This window comes from Vombatus ursinus, unplaced genomic scaffold, assembly GCF_900497805.2.
Source record: "Vombatus ursinus unplaced genomic scaffold, bare-nosed wombat genome assembly UNPS02014802.1, whole genome shotgun sequence".
Lineage (NCBI taxonomy): Eukaryota > Metazoa > Chordata > Mammalia > Diprotodontia > Vombatidae > Vombatus > Vombatus ursinus.
In genome coordinates, this window is record NW_020954580.1 from 2,745,415 (window position 1) to 2,762,380 (window position 16,966).

At 37.5% G+C, this 16,966-nt stretch overlaps 1 protein-coding gene across 3 annotated transcripts in view; it reads left to right on the forward strand.

Moving 5' to 3' along the window:
- The window catches only part of EPHA4 (EPH receptor A4), a 166,522-nt gene that overhangs the window by 108,590 nt on the left and 40,966 nt on the right, over nucleotides 1-16,966 (forward strand). The gene's annotated exons all lie outside the window — the stretch shown is intronic.

The following is a 16,966-nucleotide window of genomic DNA, read 5'->3' on the forward strand; positions in this document are numbered from 1 at the left end:
AGGTACTTAATAAGTGTTTCAAGAATTCAAATCAAATCTGTTACACGTGATTACAGAATAGTTGCTGTCCAAGCCAAGTTTGTAGTTGTCCTAAAGAAGGTTAAGAAACTTTGGCCTAAAAACTCCCCCCAGAATAGTAAAAAACCCAGCTCCAAAGCCAACTAACGCTGTGGAATTGTTTACTTTGGCTTATCTTGGTCCTCCCTTGCTTCCTTCCACCCAGAACCGTAAGCATTCTTTGTCAGTGAAGTTGCTGGTTTTATTTTTCTCCTATTCTGTAAGCATGTCCACTGTGTTTCAAATATAAGGAAATAGAAAGGTAAATTCAACTTCAAAGACATTTCAGAGAGAGAAATCCAAAGATTTCTTAGGTCTGACAAAGCAGTAAGGAGCTGGCTTTCTCAGTTCTTTGGTTACAATATTTTGTTCTTTTGAATGTCAAGGTTGCCCTTTTAAAATGACCATTAGGAAAATAAGATTTCCTTTCCAACTGCATGTATATGAAAGGGAATTGGATGGCTCACGAGATAAATAATGGGACTCTGGACCTTTTATTTTTTTTTTCTTTAGGTCACTTACTTGAATCTAGAATGCATCAGTAAGTGGCCCGAGCCCTCGTCATCTGGCTGTTGCTTAGTGGCTACGTAAATGGAGTTGGTCTCAGGCCAGGTCTTAGTGGACAGGTGTTCCCGTTATAAGTGACACTAATTGACTCCCCATTATCTCAGCTTAGAACAGGGTGGACCTTCATTGATACAATGATGGAGAATAAGGTTAGCCATGATGGATTCAGGTGCCATTCATAAAAAGAGAAAGTGGTTTGCTGAGCCAGAACAATATGGCACTTCTTGTAAGTGTTCTTCTGCTCTTACGAATATGCCATCAACATGAAAAAAATATAAACTAGGCTTCCAATTTTAAAAGAGTTCCAATAACCTGGGGGACTTGGTTTCCATTTTGCTGAGGTCAAGAAAACTGTTGGAGTTTGCATTTTTATTTTCCATTGGAGGTTGGAGCTCAAAGATCTTCCCATGTTTTCCATATATGTACACTATGTGGAAAGAGATAGACAACTTGATGGTGTCATTCATGTTGCCCATTTTGAAAATGTGATGATGAGGTCTCTTATTAAAATAAAGACCTATAGATGGCTTACTTTGGTGGGTAATTTAAACTCTGTTATAATTACTACTGTGTGAAATGGAGGACAAAACAGAGTAGAGACCTTTGATTGTTTTTGTTATGACCAATCTACAGTTTCAAAACTCAAATTCTGTTTTTGTTAAAAATAAACAAAATCTCAGGCAACAGCAAAGACAATAGCAACCCTAAGTCATATTGCTTTGTGGGATTGAAAGATTCTATTTGCTATATGGACCAACTCCCAAAGATGACCTGGTCTCAGTGAAAAACAAACTGACAAAGACACCAATGTGAAATTTCTCATACTCTTTTTTCCTTTTGAGCTTCTCAAGGATGTCCTCTTTGTTTTTGTTTGTTTGTTTGTTTTTGTTTTTTTTTAATTTAAATTTTGTTTTTTGCTATGTGTGGTTCATCTGCGGTGGGAACAATCCCATTCTCAGGTCATCCTTAACACACATTAAAAATCAAAATGATGCAACCTCCCCAGATCTGTTTATTGAAGAATTAAAGCTTCCTCAGTGGGATGAGCAATGCCTTGCCAATGTCTGAAAGGTTCCTTCATGTGTTGGAAATCTTCAAGAGTGTGATAGAGACCAATAAATAAATTTTTTTTAGCTTGGTTTCTGGAGTGGGCTCTTAAGGATTTTTTTTCCCTCTAAATGTAAATTTCTGAGTATGGAAGGTGAAAGGCAAGAAGAAAGATTTACTGTGTATATATATTATCTAGGCTTTTAGAGTTTCTGTGATTAATACATCTTTAATTGTGGATGAATCTAGATGCTCTGAGTGTCAGAAAGTGAAATGCTTTAGGCATTTTCTTATTGGTTCCTGGTACAGCAGGTCAATTAGCAGTCAGTTGGGTAACAAAAGGAACCTGAGCCTGGAAGGATTGTTTCCCTTTTTTTTTTTTTAGATTTAGAGTACCTGAAGCCTATGATGGATCTATCTGCTGGAAAGAGGGGACCCTTAAAAGAACAACTGAAGTCTTCCCTCCTTCTATATATTTAGACTTTGATCTACTCAGCAGACTGACTTCATTCTCCATACTCCAAGCTAATGTAATAGAACACTGGCACCCGCTTGAAATATTCATTTTGAGAAGGGCTCCCCCTTCCATTGAACTGCAACTTTGGAGGATCTCAGAGTTGGGAAATGTGATTATGTTGAGTGTTTCTGCTGGATGGTGTGAAGGTTGAGGTAGTAGGGTAAGCTGACTCGTGGGGTGTAGAAGTGATGCTATCTGCCTCAAACACATTGAAATGGTAGTAATAATAATAAACAATAATGTTTTGAAAAAATTTAAAAGAACAATGACATGAAATTCCAAATCATTGGCATAATGCAAGGGAAAGATTGTGTTGCATTTGAAATCAAAGTACCTGGATTCTAATCCTGGCTCTGTTACTTATGTGATCTGGGCAAGAGCAGCTAGAGTGCCCAGCCTGGAGTCAGAAAGACCTGAGTTCAAATGTGACCTCAGACACTTACTAGTTATGTGACTCTGGGCAAGTCACTTAATCTTGTTTGCCTCAGTTTCCTCATCTGTAAAATGAGCTGGAGAAGAAAATGGTAAACTGCTAGAGTATCTTTGCAAAGAAAACCCCAAATAGGATCAACAAAGGGTTGGAGATGACCGAACAACAATGATCTTGGGCAAATCAGTCTCTGTTTTTTTATTTTTTATTTGCTAAATAATGGAGATGAACTAGATAACTTTTTAGGTTTCCTCCAGTCTTAATTCTGTGATCTTATAATGCTACATATGTATAGCTAGATAGTATCTAAAAAGGTTTTGACTCCATCAGCAGATTCACGTCTCCTGACCTAATTTCTATACTCAGAACATTTAAGACTTAAAAGAAAAAAGTCATCATTATTTTCTTTTATTAAAATAGTCTTACTGCTCAGTCTCATTTGTATGTACTTCCCCTCAATGGCAAGATTTGTTTTCCTGTTTATCTCAGATTGACATTCATCCTTAAAGGAAATAGAGGCACAGAATCCTGCCATGTTTCTGTTGGCAAGTAAGATTTCTTAGTAAGCAAGCAGAAAAATGAGACGAGGAGTGCTCAGACCAAACAAAAGGAACACTCCACTCATGTGCAGAATAATGTATGTCTTTTAATTCCATATAGAACCTCTGCTTGGGGAGGTTGATTTGCAGTGATGTTGGAGCATGTCTTAGCACTGGCTTCTAATTGTACAGCTAATTTTATCTGTGTAGCCTCATTGACTGAGGGAGGTATTTAACATTTCAAACCCAAGAGAGAGAGATGGAAAAGGAGGCATTTTCTTTATTTCAGAGGACTCTGGTTGTTGTGTGACTGTTTTCAATGACATATAAAAGACATTGTTAGGGACCTTTTAATGTCAGATTTGGTAGAAAACTTCCTGGATCTCTATGATCACTTATGTTTCAATCTTTATCCAATAGTTAAGTAGAGACAATGGGTATGTCCTTCAAAAAACATCTGAAATGCACATTGAAATCCTTTCAGAATACCTTTTTATTACTGAAGTTCTTTAAGATTATAGTGATTTATTTCAACTTGAACTTCCATTTCAGAACATTCTTTGCTCAGCTTTTGGAGAGGTTTACCTTGCCTGGATTTATCTTCAAATGGATTTGAGATGTGTTCCTCTCAGTAGAGCTGAGGTGAATGGTATCAGAAAGGATTTGGTTTTTCTAATTTTTCACCATTCATCTACAATTTAATTCAGCTACTGTTTTATTTTATTAATAATTTTATTTAATTTATTTATTAATTTTATTTTAATTCAATGATGATTCAGCACTATGAAAGATAGAGAGAACTTTTTTTTTTGATATAATGTAGTCCCTTCTGTTAAAGATCACGGTCTAGTCCAGGGACGTGACAGATTAAATAGCTGTAATAAAATTAATAAAGGATAAGTACATAAGGAAGACAGAAGGTTCTGTGTGAAGTCCAGCAGAGAGAAGGGGTTGAAGTTCATGAGGAATTTGGCAACAGAAGGCAATAAGGGATGATTTCATAGGGGAGGTAGTGTTTGAGGTGGGCTTTAAAAGATAGGCAGAAATCTAACAATAGAGGGGGCAGGTAGTATGAAAGAGCCTAGATTTAGAGACAGAGGGCCTGGGCATGAATCCTTGCTCTACTCCTATTTGTTGAATTTGACCAAGTCCTTTTCTTTCTCTAGGCCTTATAGTGTCCTCATCTATAAGATGACGATTGGACAATCTAATCTCTAAGGTCCCTTCTAGCTCTAAATCCTTATCTGGCAATAAATCCATAGCATTATAAGATAATAGAATTAGAGTTGGGAGAGAATTAACAAGGTATCTAGTCCCCCTCCTCCATTTTGAAAAATGAAGAAACAGACCCAGTGAGTGATTTGCCCAAGGTCACACAGGTGCTTGGTAGCAAAGTCAGGATTTTAATCCAGGTCCCTCACAGTTATGTGACTTTTGGGAGACATTTTAACATCTCTAGACCTCAGTTTCACCATTTGTTAAGAAGACTAGATCAGGGTGCAGGGAATATGATTTGGATCTAGGACCCAACTGCCAAATTTAGGAGCTCAATGAATTTTTCCATTTTCAAATGCTTGTGGAAGAACTAAACAGGTTCTTGTGGGCCATTGGTTCCTAACTTTAGCTCTCTATATGAAATAAGGTCCCAAGAGTCTGCAAGAAGCCTCAGAAGTTGTTCATATACTAAAATGAACACACTAATAGGTAATCAGACTAGTTCTTGGCATGGCCAGAAACTATAGTACCCTACTGTCCTTTCTCTGCCCCATCCATTGTTCTCTTCTCTCTTCATGTGCACACAAGGATAAGAGACTAGTTTAAAGCTGGAACACATACAGAGACAAGGGTGCAGCTGAAGGAGTCCATAGGTGGGTACCTACTTCTGCCTCTACCAGGAATTTTGCCTTATGCTATCAACTTTTCATGTGATCATGCCAGAAGCCACAAGTGCCCAGGGGCAGAAAGAATAAAGTGCATTTCAACAATTTCAGACCAAATTGCTTTAAAAATTTCAGGCAAAGGAATAAAATTGGCAGGTGCTATGGCATCCTAGTACCTGAGATTTGTCAAATCCTGGATGAGATGACCTTCAATGATCTTTCTGGCTCCATGACTCCAGGAATTGTCTGGCCCAAAGTTTGCACTGTGGTTATACAATTAAGACCAAATCAGACCCCCTCAAAGGGAAATTGACCATCCCAGTTCACTCATGGTTTTGTTCATAAAATTAATTATCATTAGGACCCAGAAGCATGAAATCACTCATTCAGAAGAACTATTTTAATTCCTTATTCAATCAAATTGACCCACATTTCAGATCACTCTAAATCACTGAGATTGACCCATCCGTATTCAAATTCAGTGTGATATGAATTTCCAGGAGAAGTAAGACTGTTTCCTAATCTCTTCAACAATCCCCTTTACCTTGCCCCAGATGAGCTTTCCTTGAAACTGCAATAAAACAAAGGCTCAATGATTTAAAATGACTTATGTTTCTTGTATTTTTCAGGAAACAATTTTTCCCATCTTATCGTTAAAGTAAGAATACATTTCCTTTCTGACTTTGGGGAAAGGGAACGAGGGTGGTTCAGCTGAACAGGTGGTGAGTTTGAACTGAGGTATTTAAAATCAGGCTAATTCTCTGCCCTGCCCCAAGCTGCTTCCCTCTCCTAGCAAGTTCATTTGTGAACCATTGGTTTAGGGGAAGGAGGTATAAGGTGCGGCAGAACAGAATTAGCCCAAAATTAAATTTCTCAGTTATCTCTGTATATAAGATAGCAGAGACAGTGGTTTGGTAAAATGTTTAGGACATGGAAGACCACGAAAACTGTAGGGTTGGATGTCTCAGCATTGCCATTGTTGACCTCCTGGGAGGAATCCTTCCTTTGTTGGGCGAGTGGGTAGGGAGGATGGCGGAAGAAAAAAGCAGTTACTATCAGAATTAAGGCTCCTAACATTTCTTACAAGGTAAAATCCCTTGTCTTGAAAGAGATATTATTCATGTTCTGAAGCATTGAATAATGATGTTGAACATCATTTTTAAAATGTGCAAAGGTCAAATGAGACCTATGATGTTTAATTGGGAGAAAGTGAATAAAACAAACTAATAACTCATAAGCTTCAAGTAATTAAATTAAAAATGCTATTTGAGAATAAAGGAGATAATGTATAAACTATGGATATTCTTTCCTCTCCGTGAAAGACCTTTTGAATAAACAGGATCCATCTAAATTCAAATTCTAGGGAGTGGAAGATAAATTGTGCTGTGTTTATAAAGGCATCCTCCCTGAAACACTGGGGATTGTGAACCGTGGACAGCCAGGTGCTCAGTTCTTGGGGTCTCATAAAGGACTGTTTTCATTCTTGGGTGCCTAGGGGCAACAGGCCTCCCTGGCATCTGTTTATTTCTTGTCTTGACCCTACCCCTCCTCACTCTGCTAATTTGAGCCAGCAACGAAATGCCATCAAATCTGTTGCTGTTCTTCTTTCAAGTGTCTTTTGAATGCTGTGTTTGTAGTCCATGAGAAAGCTTCTTGGCCTGGGAATGAAGTTTTGTACTTAATCCTCTCCTCCCTTCCCCCCTCCACATGCCTCCCTTCTTTCTATCTACCCATTTCTTATGCCGTAAGTACCAACTGCTAGTAAATTCACTAATGGGTGTTTGATAGCAAGTTATTGGGAGGGGGGAGAATAAATACCTGTGAATAGTGTTAATAGTCGCATTAAGGGGGAGTGAGTTTGTTTTGTTTTGTTTTGTTTTTTTTAAAGCAGGTAGACTTCTGGTCTTTGAACTAAGCATAGCTAAATTTACCATTTTTTAAAAAAATTATGGAATTGAAAAAAAACATTTCTATAACATAGTATAAAAAAGAGATGATTACACATGAAGCTGCAAATCCATTATGTATAACTTGCTGCTCCTTTTAAATATATAATAAAGTTATCATGTAAATTTCTTTTTTTCCTCCCCTCCCGCCCTAGAGATGGCTACCATTAAACACAAGTAGTTGTGTGTGTATGTATGTATATGTATATGTGTAAAATTATTATTTATATACTTCTATTTATCAGTTCTTTCTTTGGATGTAGATAGTCTTTCTTCCTACGTCCTTTGTAGTTAATTTGGGCATTTATGATAGTCAAAATGACTTATTTGTTCTAAGTTATTCTTTGAACAGTATTGCTGTTACTATATACAATGTTCTCTTAGTTCTGCTCATTTCACTCTTCATTATTTCATGCAAGTCATTCCATGTTTTTCCAAGATCATTGAGCTCATCATTTCTTATAGCACATTATTATTCCATCACAATCATATACCACAGCTTGTTCAGCTATTCCCCAATTGATGGGCATCCCTTCAATTTCCAGTTCTTTGCCACCTGCTGTAAACATTTTAGAACATGCAGGTTCTTTTCCTTTTTCTATAATCATCTTTGGAAATAGACCTAGTAGTGGTATTGCTAATTTACCATTTTTATAAAAGGGAGACCCACCTTCATTTCACATCCAGACATCTTCTGTAATCCTTCATTGTGAAGAATATCAGGGCAGGCCCTGGCTCAACATGTTGCCACATAATCTATGCTGTTACCCTTTATCAGAATGTGCTGAGAGATGCTGAAAACCTCTGTTTGCATATCCTGAGTTACAAGAAATCTGTTATCTTTAAATCAAATGCAACAATTGGTCCTGTGAATTCTCATTCTAAAAGTGTTCTTCCCCTTCTAATACCACATTCCTTATCCAAGGTCCATTCCAAATGTGAATATGGACTATTTGTGGTAGAGCTTTCTGATCAGCCACAGTCAGACATGCTGTACATTGATCATGATGTAGTGATGTCACTTTGGTCCTCTTCTATTACGAAGGAGGACAACTTCACTCAAGGTCATTTTTTTAGAAATATGTGAATCTTTCAGTCCCCCATGCTATACCAGGTGAAATTTATTTAATTGAATTTCCACTGGAAAGCCCAAATCATTCAACTTTATGGGTTTTTGATCAACTGTTACTGCTGGATTGCCTTTCCCCTTTCTCCTTAGAAATGATATTGAAGACAAAATCTTAGTTCTTCTATCATGGAATACATGATAAATGGAGAGATGACTTGTAATACCTGATCCTAACGCCAAAACTTGACCAGCTTTCCCTTATTTTGGTCAAGTGTTCATGGAGATGTGGAAGTTTTAATTTTTTTACCTCCCTGCTTCCCCTCCTGCTCCCAGTAATGACTTTTTACCCAGAACTGAACTCCGACATAATCAATAATCCAGCGTGACTTCCTTGTCACTTACTGAGTAGGTCATGCAGAACCCTGCCTCCGTCCCTAGTGTTGTTGTCCAGGTTGGTTCTGTTTCTTGAAGGAAGATGATTCTGGAGGTGCTTTTTATTTCTGGAGTTTGTGGTTTCAGGACATCCTTCTTGCCAGAGCAAGAAGTGATCTTGTGATAACATGGGAAGAATTTATGGTCCCACTACCAGAAATTACCCAAGGATATGCTGATATAGAGATGAAGTGATTGAGTAGAAACAGGGCTAGTGTGTCGTTGAGTTGGGAAGACTGGGATTCATATCCTGCCTCTGGCACATATTAGCTCTGGGACCACTTGCTAGTCTCAAACCCTAAACACCCCAGACCATTTTGTAAATTAAAGAGGAGACTGATTTGCATCAGTGTTCCCTGGAGGGATGAAAACAATAGTAAGGACCAAAATGCTCCTGAAATTATTGACGTTGCTAGTAGTGCCTTAGGTAGCCTACATAGGAAGTGAGAAAAACATTTTTTGAAAGAATGCAAACAAAACTACTTTAAGGGACGGTAGGAAAAAAAATGTGTAAACTGATGGCAAATGAAATTAGCAGAACAAGGAAAACAACCACTGCAAGGATGACAACAATGTAAATGAAAATACTAAGAACATTAAAATTATTATGACATAAATGAAAACACTAATAGCATTAAAATTATTAAGATGTAAATGAAAATACCACTAGTAATAATATGTGATTGAATATCTTATTTATATATTAATCCTTATATAATTATATTAGAATTATTATGATACAAATGAGGATACTATTAATAATTGGCAGCTGAATTCTTCTTCATTAAAATGCTTGGTTGAGGACAGCAAAGGATGAAACATATTCTCCCAACACACAGGCCCTATAGGGAGGTGGGAGACTACAGGAGCATATATTATCAGCCTGTCTCTGTGTTAGTTTATTTTGCCTAAAATTTTCTTTGTTATAAGGAAGGATTCATTGTTGAGGGAATTTTGTCATAGTGCAGGGTGGCATGGTTTGGTAAAATGGGAAAATTGAAGCTTCTAGGGGTAAAGTGACTTGCCCAAAGTCACATAGGTAGTAGGTATCATTCCTGGCATACAGGAAAGATTTGTTGATTGAATGAATGAACAGTGGTTGAGCTTTGTTTTGTTTTGTTTTGTTTTTAATGACAACTAAATAAGAAATATGAAGTTTTGGCTTAAAAAATGGATAGTTGGAAACAACTTGAAAAGTTCCATTCCAGAATAGATATTGTAGAACAGAAGTGTCATTAGCCATTGCTTAAAATAATTACCACAGTTTCAAACTTGAGGAATTCATAAATAAATCCCAAAGTCTCAGTAAAGAACTCCATGGCCAGGTTGCAAATTCTAGATTCCTATTCTATCACCTTGCATCTGCCATCTTATGCCTATAGCTGCTGTACATTAGAATACCCATCTTTCCTCTTCAATGATTCAAGGAAAGTTTTGCAACAAGTGAATGGCCACATAAAGATTAGCACACTGGCAAGTTTTTTAAACTAGTAAATGGAAGGTAGTAGGCAGGGATATATTCCTCTTGGTAGATCCATGAGCTATTTGAAGGTTCAAAGAACTTTTACTAAGATAAAATAAAACCAAAAAAAATGGTGTGTATATGTATGCCACTATATAGGGTGCTATACAGGGAGTTTACATGGCATTTTCTTCATATATCCAATAACACATCTCTCAAGAATTATTTTGTATTATTCTTATGGGTTTGTCTGCTTTAACCCTCTGCTACATTGTGAGTTTCATGAGGATAGGAACTACACTTTATCACAACCCCTATGTCTATAATAATGCTTGTTGACACTCTCTTTGTTGAATTGAATTAAATTACATTTCAAAGCATATTTTCTACATCACTACTGCACCTTTAGTTCATCTTTGGTAAATTCTTCCTAGTCATATAGTCCCATTTTGTTTAGGGAATTCTTAGGCTCTATCCTATCCCCCATCTGGTAAACATAGTTTTGTCGAGTCAGAAATAAAAAAGACATTGTAAGGGTATATTCTGTCTTAGCATATCAGAACCATGGACCTTACCCAGCATGGCTTTTCTAACTTCCCTCTGAAGGGTAAAAGAATCATTCATTCATTCTCTCACAAGACTAGAAGCCATAAATTAAGTAAACTTTAGCTTGGAAATAAATGATCAACACATGCACAGTCTAGTAATTTGCTGAGCCTTGACTGACAACTACGATCCAGTTGACATTGAAGTAAATATCCAATGTTAAGTCAAGATGGGACAGTTTGATGTTTAGTTTTATGAACAGTGACATCACTTCTCTGTCTGGGAACAGGCTATGCAGGAATGAATGGTCTGGGAAGAAGCCAATGTTTCAAGTGAGGAGAAAAATTGATTACAGAGGGAAAGTAAAAGAATTTCCTCAGGTGCAAAGTTAAAAGTGTTAGGTTGATTTGAGGTTGGAGAAAAAAAAATCAATCCAAATTATAACCTCTAAAATCAGAATATTATATAATTCAAATGCTGATAGTGCTAGAGCTTTTGGTAACTTTGTGTATCTTATTCTGGGATATAATCAGGGCACAGCACATTATTATCATTAATGGAATAGTGGAAATAGCACTATATTTGGAGCCAAGAAACTTAGGTTTGAATCCTATCTCTGATGCTTACGAACTATGTAACCTTTTAAAAATTTTTAATTAAATAATGTAATGAATTTTTGTTTTGTTTTCCCACAAGTTTATGCAGGGAAAGGTGAGAGGGAGGAAAAATAAATGATTGCTTATTGAAAAAATTAATTCAAGAAGTCTAAATTATATTTAAACACTTGAAAAATTACTACTAATAAAAAGTAAATCAAAATAACTTTAAGAAAATCACAACATACCCATTGTGCTATCCAAGATGAGAAAACATCAATGGAGGGACTCTGAGAAGACAGTTGTATTTATTCAAAGGAGCTTTGACCCGGTTGAGCCATTTTGGAAAACAATTTAGAATTACTCAAATTGTTTATACCTCCAAACACATCACTACTTGGATTATACCCCAAGGAAATTATTGTTGATTTTAAAAGATTCAGTTCATATTTGTGACAACCAAAAGGTAGAAACAAAAAGTATGTACAATAATTGGAGAATGGCAGAAAAAAAAATTCTGTGTATGAATGTAATTGAATATTACTGTATTGTAAAGGAATGACAGATATGAAGAATTCTAAGAAATGGGGGAGAACTTCCATGAAGTGAACCATAGTGATGCAGCAGAGTCCCAAAGTGCAGTGCACACAATGAATCACCAGTGTAAATGAAGTCTACTTTTTGAGGTCAATAAAACTCTGGCCAAATGCAAGGGTTGATGTTATTCCATACTCCCCAAAGAGAAGGGCACATTCAGTTCAGTTTGATTTAACAGACATTCATTAGGGAGCCCTTATGTGACAGGTACTATATTAGATGCTACGGACACAAAAATGAAATAATCCTTATCCTCCAAGAACATACATTTTAGGTGTTGGTGTGGGTAGGGGAAGAATACGTAGTACAAAGATATATACACAGAGCAAACACAGTTGCTACTGACCTCTTTGCTGATTCTTACGCAAATCACACTCTCCACTACAGGCATTTGCCCTTGGCTGTCTGCCAGGCCTGGAATGCTTTTCCTCTTCATCCCTGATTTCTCCAATTCTCAACTTCTATAGAAACCTTTTTCCCAATACTTCTTCATGCTAGTATTTTTCTTCTTTTGATTATTTTCCATTTATCTTGTTTATAGCTGGCTTGTACATAGTTCTTTTCATTTTGTTTCTCCAGTTAGACTGTGAGCTTGAGATCAGGGACTCTGTGACTCTGTGAGTGTGTGTGTGTGTGTGTGTGTGTGTGTGTGTGTGTGTGTATGTATTTTGACCTGACTTTGTATCTCCAGTGTTTAGAACACAGTAAGCACTCAATAAATGCTTGCTTACTTGAAAACATATGGTACTATCATAGCCAGAAGCCACTAGCACCTGGAGGGACCAGAATAAGTACACTGTAGAGGCCGATGCATGAGCTGAACTTTGATAAACTAATTTGGAGAGATGTACCTTTTTTTTTTTTTTTAAGAGGTAGAGGTTGTTCCATCGTGTCAAAACAAAAAGTATTGATAAATTTTAAAGAAAACTAAAAAGAATGCCCCTTTCATTTTATGATAGTGGTCAAAATTCTGCTGGAATTCATCCTTTTCAATGAGGGGCAGCTGCATATGTACCCTTTCTGCTGCTTGTTCTACAGAACTGTTTGAAATGTATTTAGCTATGCATTGTAAGGAGTGCTCAGAGGTACTCCCCATCCCCTGGGCCATCCCTAGGAGCTGGTTTAGACTAGGGGAGTCAAATGCTAATAGAAATGGAGGTGACTAAATGGGACATAAAGATTCCTGTGGGCCATATATTGGTTTAGTTTTAAAATGTAATATTATTTGTTTTATTGTATTTTTTTTAATTTTGATAAACACTTCCCAATTGCATTTTAATCTGGTTCAGGCCACATCTGTGTGATTGACACCTCTGGTTTAGGCCACAGGTTCTTAATCTAGGTTTACAGATGTGTGGATAAATATCAGGGGGTCTGTGAACTTGGACAGAAAACGAAAAAGATAACTTTCTCTTCGCTGACATATAACTGAAGTCTAGCATTTCTTTCAATTATGAATGTAGGCAACATTATTTTGAGAAGATGAAACTAGTTGGTTCAGTGGATAGAATGCCAGGCCTGGAGTCAGGATGACCTGAATTCAAATCTGGTCTCAGACACTTTCTAGCTATGTGACCCTGGAGAATCACTTAACTCTGTTTGCCTCAGTTTCCTTAACTGAAAAATGAGCTAGAGAGGGAAATGGCCAAGAAATCTTCAAATGAGGTCACAGAGTCAGAAACAACTGAAAAGACTGAACAACAAAGTGAAAAGAGATGAGATACTTGAAAAAAAACAAACAAAAACAAACTAACAGCTCTTCTTTGCATGGTTCCTTGGCATGAGGGCAACAGTAGGGGCTAGTGGACCCCCTATTGCTAAAGATATACCTATCAGGGATTCTGTAGAATGGATTCCTAGTCAGGCATGAATTGTTCTAGGCAGGGGCATATGGGGATTCTTCCAACTCTGAGATTCTGTGATTCTATGAGCCTTTAAATTCCTATTAAAATGCAAGAATTTTTTCTTTGGGAGAATTAGTGCAATAGGAAAACAAAACAAAACAAAATCTTTGCCCTTTCTCTCTCTGCTCCCTCCCCCATATTTTTCTTTCATTTTCAGTCATCTTATTAACAAAGAATGAGATCCTGAAGGAATGTGTTCTAAGACAGGTTAGCTGGCATGGGACTGCTATAGGGATGAGTCGGGGGAACTCTGCCAGGAAGGGAAAGCCTAAACAGGATAGGATAGGGAAACTCTGGTCAGTACTGGAAGGGGGTTATTTAAGATTTGTGCTTGTTGGAGAAAGGAGATCCCACCACAGAGATAGAAGAGCAATAAAATTGATCTACCTGCAAATTTTGCCTTAGAGCAAGCCCTAGAGAAAAATTACAAGGTTTTGGTTTTCTTGGCCTTCCCCGCCCCCCCCCCCATACTAACATTAACATTGGATCTCCCATTTTTTTTTAAACCTCAGAGCACTCTTCTATTTACCTGAAACTTATTTCTCCCCCACATTTTCCCCTTCCATCTCCTTCATAAATGCTCACATAGGGTACCAAGAGCTGGTTTTACTTTTACATTTTTACTAACCAATTCCCCCCCCCCAGTGTAATGAGTATACCTAGAAATATGACATTATTCTAACATTATTATATTGTGAACTCCTGCCCAGCCCCATTCTGGCATCTCAGTGATCACATATTGCCTTTTGCAGTAATAGCACAATAATACACTCCTCTAAGTTCTAAAATAAAAATTAGATTCATTTCCTACATGTAGCAGATGAAGGATAGCCTAGTCAGAGAAAAAGCCCCTTAGTTAATCAGTGCCACTTACAGGACCCACAGGAGATTTTCCTTTGCATTCTTTAGGTTGTCATTACCTCACCCAGGCCATCTCCAAGAGAAAGTTCATTTTATGATTTTCTCTCCTTTAAGCTCTTTTTCTAGCCTCCTCATTTCTCCAAGCCAGAGAATTGGAATTTGAAGAGCCTTTTTTTCATACAATGTATTCTAAGGTGCCTAGTAAAGTAATGAGGTCCCTATATTGGGGTAGTTGTTATGTGCAGTTTATCAAAGATTACTCTGTGCCATCTAATAGAGAGGTTTCTTACTATTTCCAATGGGTATGTTTCCAGTTTCCTTAGATTTTTAGTGGTTTCTTTGTTGTTCAAAGGTCCTTTGTTAGAATCCTACTTTTGCTACTTCCAACTTGAGTGACCTTAGACAGGTCTTCGGGCACTGTGGTACAATAGAAAGAATGTTGGATTTGAATTCAGATGACCTGAGTTCAAATTCTGGATCTGTGAAATTTACTTACTTGTCTGACTTTGGGCAAGACACTTAACCTTTATGGGTTTCAATTGGCATTGTGAAAGGGGATTGGATGATATGGTCCCTTCCAGCTTTAAATCTGTGGTTCTTTATCTGTAAAATTAGGGGTTTGGACTCTAAGACCCATAAGGTCTCTTCTATCTCTAAATATGTGATCCTAAGACCCAATGAGAAGGAAATGGAGAAAGAAATGACAAACCACTCCAGTATCTTTGCCAAGAAAACCCCATGGACTGTATGGTCCACAGGGTCATGAAGAGTCAGACATGACTAAACTGAACAAGGCCTAGCTTTGGTTTTGACTAAAGGCAGCATAGTAGAATCAATAGAATACTGGTCCTGGTATAATGAATCAATCAATCAACAAGATTTATTAAGCTCCTACTATGTGCCAGGCTCTGTGCTAAGACAGGGGATACAGTAAATGAAACCAAAAATTTGGAGCTGAAAGACCTGGGTTAGAATCTTTTTGTTTTGTTTTGTTTTTCAGGCAATTGGGGTTAAGAGACTTGCCTAGGGTCACACAGCTATTAAGTATCAAGTGTTTGGTCTGAGTCCGGATTTGAACTCAGGTCCTCCTGACTTCAGGGCCGGTGCTCTACCCACTGCACCACCTAGCTGCCCCCTGGGTTAGAATCTTGCCTCTGATACTCAGCAGCTCTGTAACCCTGGGGTAGTCTCTCACCTTTTCTGAGTATGTTTCATGTATACAATGGTGACAGTATTATTGCTGACCTCAGAGGTTTGTTGTGAGAGTCAAAGAAAGGCTTCCTAAGCTTAAAATGTTGCATAAACATAGACTAGTACTGTTGACTAAGGTTGAAAGAAGGAAGGGAAAATAGCCAAGGGTATTTCCTACTTTTGTCCAAATACTTGGAAAAGAACAAAAACTTACAAGTCCTGTAATAATTTGGAGGACCCTTGTTTTAAAGGGGAGGGAGGAGGAAATTTAAAGAACACTAATCTTTACCCTAGAACTAACCAGTCATAATTCAACTAGACAAATTACAGTTCAGTAGTGAGAGTGCATAGAGAACAGCCCACACATAGAATTTTGGCATAGAACACCCAGACGACCCTATTCAAAGTGGTTAGTGCCCTCCAATTTGGACACCATGTGTTTGGACATCTCAGAGCACTATGAAAATGTCAGAAATGATTATTCATCTAGTTTGGTATTGCTTGTCTTAAGGGTATTTCTCTCACATCATTTGATGAGGATATAAGTGTCTTTACTGATCTCTTATATGCGTTCCTTTATGAGATCTCATCTACATGTGCACGGCATTGTGGTTGGGAAGAAAGAGAGACACCAATTTAGTGTGTGAGAGTGAGTGAGTGTGTGTGTGTGTTTGTGTGTGTGTGTGTGTGTAGTTCTCAGCTCCAGAGGCATCTCTAACAGAGATGCCAAGCTGTCAAACATTAAATCAAGAAGACGATCCCTGATGACTTTGCTTCAGCTGGGAGTCCTTCTTTTGTTTCTCTGCGGTGTCTGCTGGTTGTTTTCATTCCCATCAGGAGAGCTGTTGGATATGGTCAGGCAGATTTGAAGCTTTTTTTTTTTCTGTTCCATTTCCATTTTGGGTGACAATTGTACTTATCTGTCTTACCTTGTATTTGGAAGTTACTGATGGGAGTGAGGGAGGAGAGGCTGATGCAATTGCATTGTGTTGGCTCCATTTTTTCAGTTGGCTTTCATTTTGTCTATAAAATCCCGTACATTTCTACAGTTTGAGAGGCAAAAATAAATAAATAAATAAACAAACAAACAAACAAACAAATAAATAAATAAATAGAAGGAAAGAAAATACACTCAATTTAGGAAGACCTCTAATCTCTGCTTCTACAGGACAGCTTTGTTAGATAAGATTAAAAATTTCATGAATGTGCCCTTTTATCCCAGGAGACCCCACATTTGTACCAGTTATTGTCAGCCATGGCAGAGCTTGATAACAGCTGGCTAGAGATTTGACCACACAGTAGCAACACAACAGAAATTGGGCAGG